At 48.4% G+C, this 13,130-nt stretch overlaps 1 long non-coding RNA gene across 1 annotated transcript; it reads right to left on the reverse strand.

The window, feature by feature from the left end:
• Positions 1-8,604: 8,604 nt before the first annotated feature.
• LOC149324735 (uncharacterized) lies at positions 8,605-8,873 on the reverse strand. Its single transcript, XR_016286712.1, has 2 exons — positions 8,836-8,873; positions 8,605-8,775 (listed from the first exon to the last, which is right to left on the reverse strand). It is a non-coding gene; the product is annotated as an uncharacterized LOC149324735 (long non-coding RNA).
• Between the last annotated feature and the right edge of the window lie 4,257 nt (positions 8,874-13,130).

Consider the following 13,130-nt stretch of genomic DNA (forward strand, 5'->3'; position numbering starts at 1 on the left):
ACTCTGAACGTTCGATTGGTCAGGAAGTCGCTCGAACAGCTCAGCATCCTGCGGCGGATACCTAGGTCCGCTAGGTCACGGAGGATACCGAACTTCCACGTGGTATCGTAAGCCTTCTCCAGGTCGAAGAAGACCCCGATACAGTGTTGGTTGTGGATGAACGCTTCCCGGAGTGTGTTCTCAAAGCGTACAAGGTGATCGGTTGTGGAACATGTCTTTTTAAAACCGCACTGGTGTATCTAAAAGTTGCTGGGACTGAAGTATGAAGGTTAGTCTGATGTTTAGAATGCTTTCGAATGATTTTGATATACAGCTAGTGAGTGCTATTGACCTGTAACTGGTAGGACTAGTTTGTGGTTTCCCTGGTTTTAGGAAGGGTACTATGATTGCTTCTTTCCATGCTTGGGGGATTTCTCCACTCATCCATATTTTATTGAAAAATTTTAGGAGAGCCTCTATGGCAGTCTCAGAGAGGTGAGCAAGCATGGAATAATGTATATTGTCTGGGCCTGGTGCTGTCATTTTACCGGATGTTAGTACTGTGTTTAGTTCTTGCATTGTAATAAACTGATTGTAGTCTTCATGTATGCATGTTCCAAAGGGCAGGTTTTGTTTTTCTACTATTGTTTTGTGCTTTTGAAATGTGTGTGTGTATTTGGATGAGCTTTAAACTGTGGAAAAATGCTCACCCAATATGTTGGCCTGCTCTTCTAATGTTGTTTGAGTACCTGGTGTTGTTAGCATTGCAAATGTGAATGGAGTAAAATTTCCTGTGAATTTCCGCACCTGCTCCCACATATTCTTTGATGATATTGAGCTGTTTATGGAGGATATGTACTGTTGCCATGATGCCCTTTCTGCGTTGCGTCTAATGTATCGTGCTTTGGCTCTGGCCCTTTTGAAGATGAGAAAGTTTCCTGCAGTGGGATATCTGCGAAGGTTGCCCCAAGCCTTGTTTTGCTGCTTTTTAGCCAATGAGCGTTCATTTGACCACCAAACTTTATGTGTTTTTCGTGCAATTTCAGACGTTTGTGGGATGGCTTCTATTGCTGCTGGCATTAAGCATGTGACAAATTTTTAATTTAGTTCTTCTATAGTAAGGGCTTCGGCATATTCTTTTTCTAGTGTGGCCTTCGTCTGAAAAGTGCCCAATCGGTGAGGTGAATTTTCCATCGCCGTGGCTTCGTAGGGAGGACAAATGTAGCTGATGTTAGTTTTAAAACCGTAGGTAAGTGGTCACTTCCCCGGGGGTCATCTAAAACATCCCAAATGAAATCATTAAAAACAGATGGTGATGCAAATGCTAAATCGAGGCAGGTCATTTTTCCAGAGCTGGGGCAGCAGTACGTTGCTTTTCCTGTGCTCATTAAACATATGCTATTTGAAAGAATAAAATCCTCGATGAGCTGACCCCTGGAATCAGTATGATCACTTCCCCAGAATGAGGAGTGTGCGTTAAAATCCCCAATTATCAAATATGGCTCAGGCAACTGTCCCACAAGTTCTTCTAGGTCATGCATGGTAATTGTGTTGTGTGGTGGTATGTACACAGAGCATATTCTTATTGTTTTATGGCTAATGATGTTTACTGCGACCGCTTCTAAGTTTGTCTTTAATGATGCCTCTCTTGCAGGGACATCGCTTTGCGTAATGATAGCGACGCCTCCCGAGAGTCGGCTAGCTTGCACTCGGTCTTTCCGGAAAATATTATATTTTTTAAAGATGTTTGTGTGCTGTGGCCCAAGGTTTGTTTCCTGCAAGCACACAGCTGTAGGTGCCATTGTTTTCAGCATTTCGGTTATGTCTGTGTAGTTTCTGTGTAGACCTCTACAGTTCCTGTGTATTATATACGCCATTGTGATAAGTTGGGGATTGGGGAAAGCTATTTATTCTCAGGAGCGGTGATTCGTGGTTTGCCTTTCTTCTCTAGGGAGTCTCGCCGCCGCTGCAGCGGTGGCGAACCAGGGGTTGTATCCATCGCCACTTTCGTGGCGCCGGATTTCCGCGGAGACGCCGCGGATGCGTGTGTTTTAGATGTCGGCGGACTTTCGCCGACATCCATATCTTCCACGGTGGACGTGGGGGGTGCTTCTTGGTTGCGATGGCCCGTGGCCTTCGCATTCGTCTTTTTTGTTGGCACCGCTGAACCAGGCCCTGCTCCAGCGGCAGAGTTTTTTGGGCCAGCAGGTGCCTTCTTAGAGGGGTGGGGCGACAGGTCCAGTTCAGCAGAGATGTTCTGGGTGTCTGTCGCCGAGGATGGCGCTGCTGAAAGTGGGGCCTGAGGGCCTCCGGCGAGGATCGCGTGGTCTTCCCGCGAAATTTTCAGCCCTGTGGACTGTGTCACCGACTTCTGTGGTGCGGACTTGGTTGTCGACCCCAGGTCCTTCGGATCGACCTGTGTGCTGACAGAAACTGGCGGCGGCGACGGTCCCCGCGTACCGCTTCAGAGTATGTACCTTTCTGTTGGAAAGAGACGGGTTTTTTTGCTTCAAGGTAGGACAGGTTTTCTGCGGTCTTCAAAGTTATGATTTGTTTTTCTGTTTTCCAGACTGGGCACGACCTGGAGTACGCGCCATGTGCGCCATTCCAGTTGATGCATTTTGGTGTGCGTTCGCATCTTTCCTATGTATGTGCGTCTTCTGCGCATGTGACACAAGTTGGTTTACCGCGACAAGCCAACATGCTGTGTCCAAAGCGCTGGCACTTGAAACATCGTCTCGGATTCGTATGTATGGGCGGGCTTTACAATGGAGGTATGCGGCGTGGATAGAATCAAGCAGAGTTGTGCTATTGAAAGTTAGGACAATGTGTTTGGTCTTGATTTAAGCATTGTTTCTCCGGATGGTTATTCATCGGGCTGCTATTACTCCGTGTTCGGCTAGTTCTTCTTCTCTTTCCGCATCGGTACTCTGTAGGAGTTCATATTCAGATATGACGCCCTTTGAGTGGTTCAGGGTGCGGTGCGGGGTTACCTGTACACTTGGTTCTCCAAGATTCTGTAACGACATTAGTTTGGTGCTCTGTTCTTTTGTGTTAATTTCTACAAGGAGATCTCCGGTTCGCTGCTTTTTTGCTTTGTAGTCTTTGCCTACACACCTTTTTAGGGTGTTCGCGATCACAAATGCAGACAAGTTTACTACAGGTTCATCTGTATTTGAGTGAACCATGAAAAAATTTGGAAACGTTTCTGGTTTCTGTGGCATCAATTTTTTCGCATCGGTGCGACCACTTTTTTGGGGGCCGATCAGATTTTTTTGCAAAATTTTCCATACGGCATGTACTGGCTAAGGGCTCCTCATACTTTGTCGCCTCTGATTCACCCTTTTACACAAAGGAAGGTCCCGGGACTCCCCACCTGGTAGACAGACGAGGAGCCCATCGGCCGAGGATTGACCACTTCCTCGACCACCACCGTTCAATGTTTCTTCCCTCCACTTTTCAACCTATCGCCACGGTACGGATGACAGCTTCGGTATGGGGGCTTAGGCTCCGTGGTGGCGCCAAGCACAAACACCTCGTTACACAAGGTGCCCTTGCGGGTAATCAATTATCTTTAAGCGATAACATATTCAGTATATTCTGCTTTGATCAACACAACCAAATAAATAAATATCAATAAAAAAGCCCCTGTGTCACTTGTTTTTTGTGGCTGTTGGCATCTCTAATAAAAATAGATTGCGAGAGCATGAAGTACTTGACTGCTTGCTAGAGTATATAGCGAAGTATACGCTTCGTTAAAGGAAACATATTTATTCGACTCGACGTTTCGATCGGAAGACCGATCTTCTTCAGGAGTGATTTTACTCTGTTAATGCATCATTTTTATAGGGGTGGGCACAGAACAGGTAAGTGAGAAACGCAAAGCACATAGCAGAAAAATAGACAAAAAATTATTAGATGGAGTGCGACCCACACGAAAAAAAAGGAAAGAAGAAAAGCAAAAAAGAGAGTACGAGGAAGAGGTACTCAGTAACAAAATACAACGTCCAGATGCGGCCTCTGCTTTAATAAGCACCACAGGCTTGCTTATCGATAGGCGTGTCCAGCTCCGAGATGCTCGACAGGGTGAGTGGCTGTGCAGCAACTTTCGTAGAAAAATGCGGGAACTTGTTCCTTTCTGACCCTCCAACAGAGAGAGCAGGCAAGAGAAAAAAAGAAAAGAAGAAAACGAAAAGAGCAGGGAAGAAACCTCGGAAGAAAAAAAATTTAAAGCAGTGCTTTTTTTTGGCACCCAGCAATAATGCACCCACCCTCGGTATAGCGGAAGTATCGGAAGGAATGTAAAGAATGTAAGCTTAAAAGTAAAATTAAAAAGGAAGAAGATAAAGAAAAAAGAATGTGGCGTTCGCGGGACCACAAGGTGAGCAGAACAGCGGGGGGGGGGGGGGGGAGAAGGAACGGCACAAATGTGGCATGCAGAAAGGGGTATGACCTCAAACGACAGGGTCAGTGGTGCTTTGTTTAATTTCGTAGGCCTCTGACCTCGGAAGAGAGGGGAGGGTGCCGAAAGTTTCATTAATGCCATTTCGCACTGTGTTAAATTTAAAAATAAAATATGATTCTCGTTGCGCGCGCTCACGAGTGTTTTTGAGGCCACTCTGTAGTATTGTTAGTTTAAGTTTGTCAGACGCGTGGCCTTTCTCGCGGAGGTGTTTCGAAAGAGGGAGGTTGGGGAGGGATTAGGTATGTGAGCGGTGGTTATTAAATCTGAATCGGAAGGAATCGTCTGTTTGGCCTATGTATTGCATGCGACACTCGCCACACTCGAGCATGTAAACCACGTTGCTGGAATTGCAATTCAGCTCTTCCCGGATAGAATGCTTGAAATTGGAATGGGTGCTTTTAGCAGTGCCGTGGTTCCCATGTGTTGGCAGACTTTGCATCTGCTTTTCCCGCATGGTGTGCGACCTGCAGCTCTCAATTTACTGACTGTCGAATGGACAACATGGTTTTTTTATTTTCTGCTCTTCTATATGTTACTTGGGGGACCGTTGAGAAAATTTTTGAAAGCCGGTCACTCTGTTCTATGATATTGCCACGTATCATTTTAGTGTCCGTTCGTTCGCGCTCAAGGCCGCAGCAAAGGGGTGTCATCATTTTTGTTTGTGACGCGAGAAGCGACCGGACTAATCTCGATTGATCACAGCCATGAAGAGCTGCGTCTATGTTTTTTCCAGATTACTGTAGATGATCTTGACCTGTTATCTCTAAGTTTCCTTGGTGGCTCTAAATTGAGCAATGCCGCGAGCGGCGGGCAATCGTAGTTCGACGACTGACGAGCACGTTTGTTGCTTACGCCGCCGCCGAGTGAATCAGTTCTTTTGCAGGCGCAAGTCAGCCGAAATAAAGAGCTTCGTTTGCAAGTTTTGTTCCGGTCTTCCTAAACGCTGGACGGACGTCACTACAACGTGACATCTGGTGGAGGTGCTGAGTGCCTTCCATGTGCCGGACACCCCCAGCAAGTCGCGACGCCAGCCCTTCAAGTCATTCACCGGAGGACTTGACTCCAGTCCACCGCATAAGCCGACGTCTGCAAGGGGACGCACCTGAGTTCGGGATTTTGCCAGACCCTACCCGGAAGCGAAAGCCAGTAGCAACGTCCACCATGAACCTGCCCCAGGCGACGACTCCAATCATTCTTCAGCAGCCCCGGGTGCCGCCAACCTTCGACGCTTCGCCTGGGGCCGACCCGGAAGAATGGCTGGAACAGTTCGACCGTGTGGCTATCTTCAACAACTGGGACGATGCCACGAAACTTGGGTACGTCTTCTTCGCCTTGGAGGGATCAGCGAGAATCTGGTTTGAGAACGAGGAAGCTAATCTTACGAACTGGGAAACCTTCAAGGAGCAGCTTCTTAAGACCTTCACGAACGTTGTGCGAAAGGAGAGAGCCCAGCAGCTACTACAGTCTCGCATACAACACCCAAGCGAGACCGTTGCAGTGTACACTGAGGAAATGAAGCGTCTTTTACGGCGTGCCTAAGCGAGCATGACAGAAGAAGAGACGGTGAAGTTGCTTATGCGAGGAGTTAAAGAGCAACTCTTTGCCGGCCTCGTCCGCAACCCACCGAAAACCATCGCGGAATTCTTAGAAGAGGCATCCACGATGGAAACAACTCTTGATGCCCGCCCGAGCCCGCCAGTATGACCGCCAGCAACGCTTTTTGTCAGCACGCTGCCTGAACACCGCTAACAACGATAACCTACGGGAGGTTATACGGCAAGTTGTGCGAGAAGAGCTCCGACGATTGCTGCCAACGGGAACGCAGCCGCAACTTACATCGCTCAGTGAAGTCATCCTGGACGAGGTTCAACAAGCCTTGAATGGGACGCCGACCACCACGCAGCCTATGGAGCCCCCAGCCATGACTTATGCAGCAGCAGTCTGCCGTTCTGCACCTCGACAACGGGACCCGAGCCCCTATCGCCCGCAGCCAGCTGCGCTGGACCGCCGCCCACTCGCCCCAACCCGCCCGTCCTACGAGCGTCGCACAGGGCTGAGGAACTGCGACGAGTGGAGAACACCCGACCAGCGCCACCCACTATGCGTCCACTGCGGAGAAGCCGGTCACATTCTCCGGTACTGCCCGTACAGGAGAATGGGCATCTGATGGTTTTCTTACGACGCCCCACGGCTCCCACCCGGCCAGCGACTAGCCGAAATCTTGGTTTTTTTGCGTCGGGAAGAATACTCATCGCCTAGCCGCCTATCGTGTTCGCCATCGCCATCATCACCACGCTATGTATCTCCTAGCCGAAGCTACGCAGTGCGTGGACGCTCCCCCAGCACCCGAAGGTTAAACTAAATAAAGCAGCCTATGGAGGTGAGGTTGCTTCTCAGCGCAAGGAAAAATATCCTCCATCGACGAGAACGCAAGACCATGCCTCAACTACGACGACAACACAGACGACGACGACACGGCTAGAGTCAAAGCTTTTACCACCGCCCAGAGAAGTAGAGTCGAAGTACGCCCCCCGCAGCCTCACTGCTCGACGAAGAAGCCGAGATCGTACACCGAACACCACGTGTAATACGAAAGCGCGAACAAGTGACCTTGAAATTACTGTCGACGGTCACGCGGTTACTGCCTTGGTCGACACTGGAGCTAACTACTCTGTCATGAGCGGGTCACTCTCTGTCCGACTCAGGAAAGTGACACCAACTTGGGATGGCCCGCTGATCCGCACCGCAGGTGGTAACCTTATTACGCCGTCAGGACGCTACACCGCGAGAGTTACAGTAAATGGGCGAACCTATGCTACAACCTTCCTGGTCCTACAGAAATGCTCGCGAGATTTGATTTTGGGATTGGACTTCCTCAGTGAACATCGGGCAATCATCGACCTTCGATCTAAGCCGATCAAGCTTTCCACGAACAAAGTAATATCTGCAGCGACGACAGCGACTCACCACGCTGCTTTAAACGTACTCGACGAAGCATTGAGCGTGCCGCCCCCATGAAGTGTCGTCGCCTGCGTAGGTACTGGCGACATCGAAACTGCCGAAGGCGTCGTCGAGGGGAACACCCAGTCACTCCTGGATCGAGGATTGGGCGTCGCAAGGGGAGTCGCCCAAATCCGGAATGGCCAAGCCCAAGTGCTGCTAACGAACTTCACCGAAGAATACCCGCATCTCAACAATGGTACGACTATTGCTTTTCTCGACGAGCTGGCACACATCAGAGACATATTTGCCCTCCCCGACCAACACGTAGAACCATCTGACCAAGGCCAGCAACACAGGTTTGATATCAACCCAGCATTACCCCGGAGTAGACAAGACAAAATAACCAGTCTTCTTCAAAGATACAGCGATTGCTTCTCATCGGCATCGATAGTGCGACGAACCCGGCTGGCCATGCACCGCATTGTCACAGCCGAACACGCCCGACCACTGCTGCAGAGCTCCTACCGCGTATCGCCGCTGGAACGCCAAGCCATCCGCAAACAAGAAGATGAAATCCTACGTGACGACGTCATCCAGCCATCGAGGAGCCCCTGGGCAGCACCAGTCGTCCTAGTGAAAAAGAAAGACGGCACCCTTAGCTTCTGCGTCGATTACCGCCGCCTAAACAGCATTACGAAGAAGGATGTCTACCCCCTCCCTCGCATCGATGATACATTGGATCGGCTGTGCAACGCTAAGTGCTTCTCATCGATGGACCTGAAGAGCGGCTAGTGGCAGATTGAAGTGGACGAGATAGATCGCGAGAAGAGTGCGTTCATCACGCCACACGGACTCTCCGAGTTCAAGGTGATGCCATTCGGCCTCTGCTCTGCCCCAGCGACGTTCCAGCGAGTAATGGATACGGTGCTCGCTGGCTAGAAGTGGCAAATTTGTCTAGTATACTTAGATGACGTTGTTGTCTTCTCCACAACGATTTACTGCACGATTTTTTATTTTATGATAAGATTATTTCAGGACATGCAGGCAGTCATAAAAATCACTATATGCACATGGAAATTTGATTCGCTGGTTATCAACATTTTTTATTGGCTGAAAAATGGTATGTTGCATATTTGCAACAATGTGCACAATGAAAACACCTTGCAAAGCTGAACACCGTTCTTGGTGAGAATGAAATACAAATAATGACCACTGAATCAACCACAGTAAAACGGTCATTTCATTGTGTGATACACGTAGAAGCAATTGCTCTTGTTTGTAGAGCAGAGATGAATGCCACACTTAGAACAGTAGCTCATGCAGATTCCGGTGCACTTGGGAAACTTGCAGCGCTGCCTCTTTTGGCTCCAAAGAACCCAGTGGCCAACCTGAAAGAATATATGTGATTATAACCTTTGAAACAACTCATGATTGTTTAGAAATTATACCTCATCTAGCCGAACATCCTGTGTAGGAGTGGGTGCAGGGAGCATACTCAAAGAACTTACACTCAGGGTCATCATCGCTTCCAGAAAGGTCACTGTCTTCGCTTTCTGAAGGAAGTGCTCGGCCATAGAACGTTTTAGCATCCATCGCCTGTTCTGTCAAGAAAAAGAACCAAGGTGCACATTGTTGCATATGTGCAACATACCAACTTTAACGCGCCAGAAACAAAATATTGCATTATAAGAACGTTTTCTGCCTTACACACATTAACAATGATGCGTAGTAAAGACTAAACAATTTCACTGCACATTATCCAGTTCAGAAAGGCATAAAAAACGGCAAAACTTACCGTTGTTCCAGCACGTGAGCGCGCGAAGCATCCACCATGTTTGTTATGGCTGTGATTCCACTGAAGCAGGACAGATGGCAGCACACACGATGGCGCGCTTTTCAAACCTATGTTGCAGAAATGCAACAACGAGCACAGGAAGCTCCAACTCAGATTTCCTTTTGTTTTTGGAGCCATTTATGCTAATGTTGCATATATGCAACAACGTGCAGTAAAGGGTTTTAAAGACCATCCAAGAAGGCTTCAGACAGTGCTGAAAACAATCAAGTCTTCAGGACTAACATTGAAACCAGAGAAGTGCCACTTCGCCTACGAGGAGCTGCTATTCCTTGGTCACTTCGTAAGCAAGGATGGAGTTCGCCCAGACCCTCAGAAGACGGCTGCGATCGCAGAGTTTCCACAGCCTAATGACAAGAAAGCTATACGCAGATTCCTTGGATTGTGCGCTTATTACCGGCGATTCGTCAAGAACGTTTCGCGCATCGCTGAACCTTTGACCAGACCAACCTTACCAAGGCTCACGTGCCCTTTAAATAGGAAACGCCGCAAGTGGAAGCTTTCAAAGAGCTGAAGCACCGCTTACAGGCCCCTTCTGTGCTCGGCATTTTGATGAAAACGCCGAAAGCGAAATTCATACCGATACAAGCAGTGTGGGCTTAGGAGCGGTCATCGTTCAGAAAAATGGCCGACGAGAGAAAGTTATCGCGTACGCTAGCCGTTCACTGTCGAAAGCCGAAGCCAACTATTCGACGACCGAGAAAGAATGTCTCGCCATTATTTGGGCTACGTCCAAATTTCGTCCCTACCTGTACGGACGACCATTCAAGGTTGTGAGCGACCACCATGCTCTGTGCTGGCTGGCCAATTTCAAAGATCCCTCCGGATCTGAAAGATCCCTCCGGAATTTGAAAGATCCCTCCGGAATTTGAAAGATCCCTCTTCAAGAATTCGACATAACTGTAGTCTACCAATCTGGCCGCAAGAATTCCGATGCAGACTGCTTATCACGAGCCCCCGTTGACGCAGCACCGGAAGAGGAAGACGACGACGCTTTCTTAGGACCGGTAAGCGCCAACAGTTTCGCGCAGCAGCAGCGCTCGGATCCTGATTTGCAAAGCCTAGTTGATTATTTGAAAAGCAAGACCGCATCGCATCCCCGAGGGTTCAAGCGCTAACTTCAAGCGCCAATCCTTCGTCTTTCAGAACAATGTCCTCCTGAAGAACTGTGCGCCCAACCGGACAGTGCATCTTCTTGTCGTGCCCAAAAATCTCAAGAAAGAAATTATGCAGGAATGTCATGATGAGCCGACTTCCGGGCATCTCGACATTGATCGCACGTTGCACGGCATCCAGAAGTACGATTGGCCACAGCTAGCCGCCGATGTTTCCCACTGCGTGAAAACGTGCCATGAATGTCAGCGACGCAACACGCCTCCGATTAGACCAGCCGGACTCCTGAACCCCATACCACCTCCAACTAAGGCCTTCCAGCAAATAGGGATGGACCTCCTCGGCCCCTTTCCGACTTCATCATCAGGTAACAAGTGGATCATCGTGGCCACCGGCTACATGACCCACTACGCCGAAGCAAACGAATTGTCTAATAGCACCGCAACAGAGGTGGCAAAATTTTTCGTCGAACGAATTATCCTGCAACACGGCACCCCCGAAGTGCTCATCATAGACAGAGGAACGGCGTTCACAGCGGAGCTGACACAAGCCATCTTACACTACAGTCAGACAAGCCATTGGAGGACAACTTCCTACCATCCGCAAACCAACGGACTCACAGAGCGTCTGAACAATACCATCGCAAACATTCTTTCCATGTACATCGACGCCGAACACAAGACGTGGGACACCATTCTGCCCTACGTGATCTTCGGCTATAACACTGCCGTCCAGGAGACAACCAGGCCTACCCCATTCGAGCTTGTGTACGGCAGGAAGCCCACGACAACACTCGACGCAATGCTCCCGCACATTTCAGACGAAGACAACCTCGACATCGCCGCCTACCTTCATCGCGCCGAGGAAGCCCGAATACTTGCGCAGCTTCGCATTAAAGTCCAGCAGCACACCGACGCCCGACGCTACAATCTGCGCCGACGAGACACGCATTAGAAACCAGGTGATCGTGTTTGGATATGGACACCAATTCGCCGCCGTGGATTGAGTGAAAAGTTGCTGCGACGCTACTTTGGCCCGTATAGGGTTCTCCGCCGCATTGGTGACCTAGACTATGAAGTCATCCCCGACGGCACGACAGCATCGCAGCGACGACGCACACGCCCGGAAGTCGTACATGTAGTACGCCTTAAGCCCTATTATGAACGCTAAAGGACTCGATGATTACATTCTCCATGTTTATTTTCATTTAAAAGCATCCAGGCGATGCTTCTTTGAGAGGGGGGTTATGACACGTATCATTTTAGTGTCCTTTCGTTCGCGCTCAAGGCCGCAGGAAAGGGGTGTTATCATTTTTGGTCGTGACGCGAGAAGCGACCGGACTAATCTCGATTGATCACAGCCATGAAGAGCTGCATCTATGTTTTTCTAGATTACTTTAGGTTATCTTGACCTGTTATCTCGAAGTTTCCTTGGTGGCTTTAAATTGAGCGATGCCGCGAGCGGCGGGCAATCGTAGTTCCACGACTGACGAGCACGTTTGTTGCTTCCGCCGCCGCCGAGTGATTACGTTCTTTTGCGCAAGTCAGCCCAAATAAAGAGCTTCATTTGCAAGTTTTGTTGCTGTCTTCCTGACTGCGGGATTGCCGTCACTACAACGTGACAATATTAAAGTGTCTGTTTAGGGTTTTGTTAATGTTCGGGAGATTACTTGTGAAGGTTAGTATGAGATTACAGCGCTGTAATGTTGGCTGAGATTCCTTAATAACATGATTAATATTAGTTGCTTCTGCCTTTTTAATAGTATCGTTGATTATAGAACACGGGTAATGTTGTTTGTTTAGAGTGTCCCGCATGCGATTAGAATTTTCAAGAAAATCTTCCGATTGTGAGCAAATTCGTTTGAGTATGATGGCCTGTGAGTATGGGATTGAAGTTTTTCAGTGGCGTGGGCGGCAGCTGTTGCAATTAAGATACTGTTGCCTCTCTGTGGGTTTTTTATAGACACTAGTGATTAATGTACTTGCTTCTATTCGAACCTGAAAATCAGGAAGTTAATTTTATTTGTTGAGTAGGTGTGGGTGAAAGATATATTGGGATGGATTTTGTTGAATGAGGAGATAAAATGGATGAGTTCGTCCTCGGTTTCCATCCAAACTATGAATATGCCATCTACCAAGCGTTTGTAAAAAGCTGGTAATGTTGGATAGGAGGAGAGCAAGTCTGATTCAATTTTGTTCATAAATTTGTTAGCGTAATTTGGCACTATTTTTTTGCCCATAGATGTACCGCTAGTTTGAAGATAATATGAGTTGTTGAATACAAAGCTGTTAAGCTTGAGGACCGAATTTGCAAGTGTCTCGACGGCACTTGGACTAGGGGTATCTAGAATTTTGTATTCTTTATATGATCCGGCCATTGCCCGAATTCTTTCGTCATGTGGGATGTTAGTGTAAAGTGATACGACGTCCAGGGTAACTAGGAAAGTTCCTTGAGGGAAGGAGACATTGGATAATTCTTTCAGGAAGTGATTAGCATCGCGTATGTAAGATGGATGTTTCGGAGGTATATGTTTGATGAGAAAATCGATATACTCTGAGATAGGTTCTGTTATTGTGCCAATACCAGAAACAGTCGGTCTCCCTGGAAGATTCTGTTTGTGTATTTTCGGTAGCACGTAGAAGCGCCCATCGGAGGCACTTCTTGGAGTGAGCGCCTTGCCTACTCGCGGTGGTAATTCACCTTTATCTGTTAGTTTATTGATAGTTTTCTCTACGATGTTCTTTTGCTCAGCGGTCGGATATCATCGGAGTTTGGTAT

This window comes from Amblyomma mixtum, unplaced genomic scaffold (assembly GCF_055824585.1).
Source record: "Amblyomma mixtum isolate Tamu unplaced genomic scaffold, ASM5582458v1 scaffold_20, whole genome shotgun sequence".
In the NCBI taxonomy this organism is placed as follows: Eukaryota; Metazoa; Arthropoda; class Arachnida; order Ixodida; family Ixodidae; genus Amblyomma; species Amblyomma mixtum.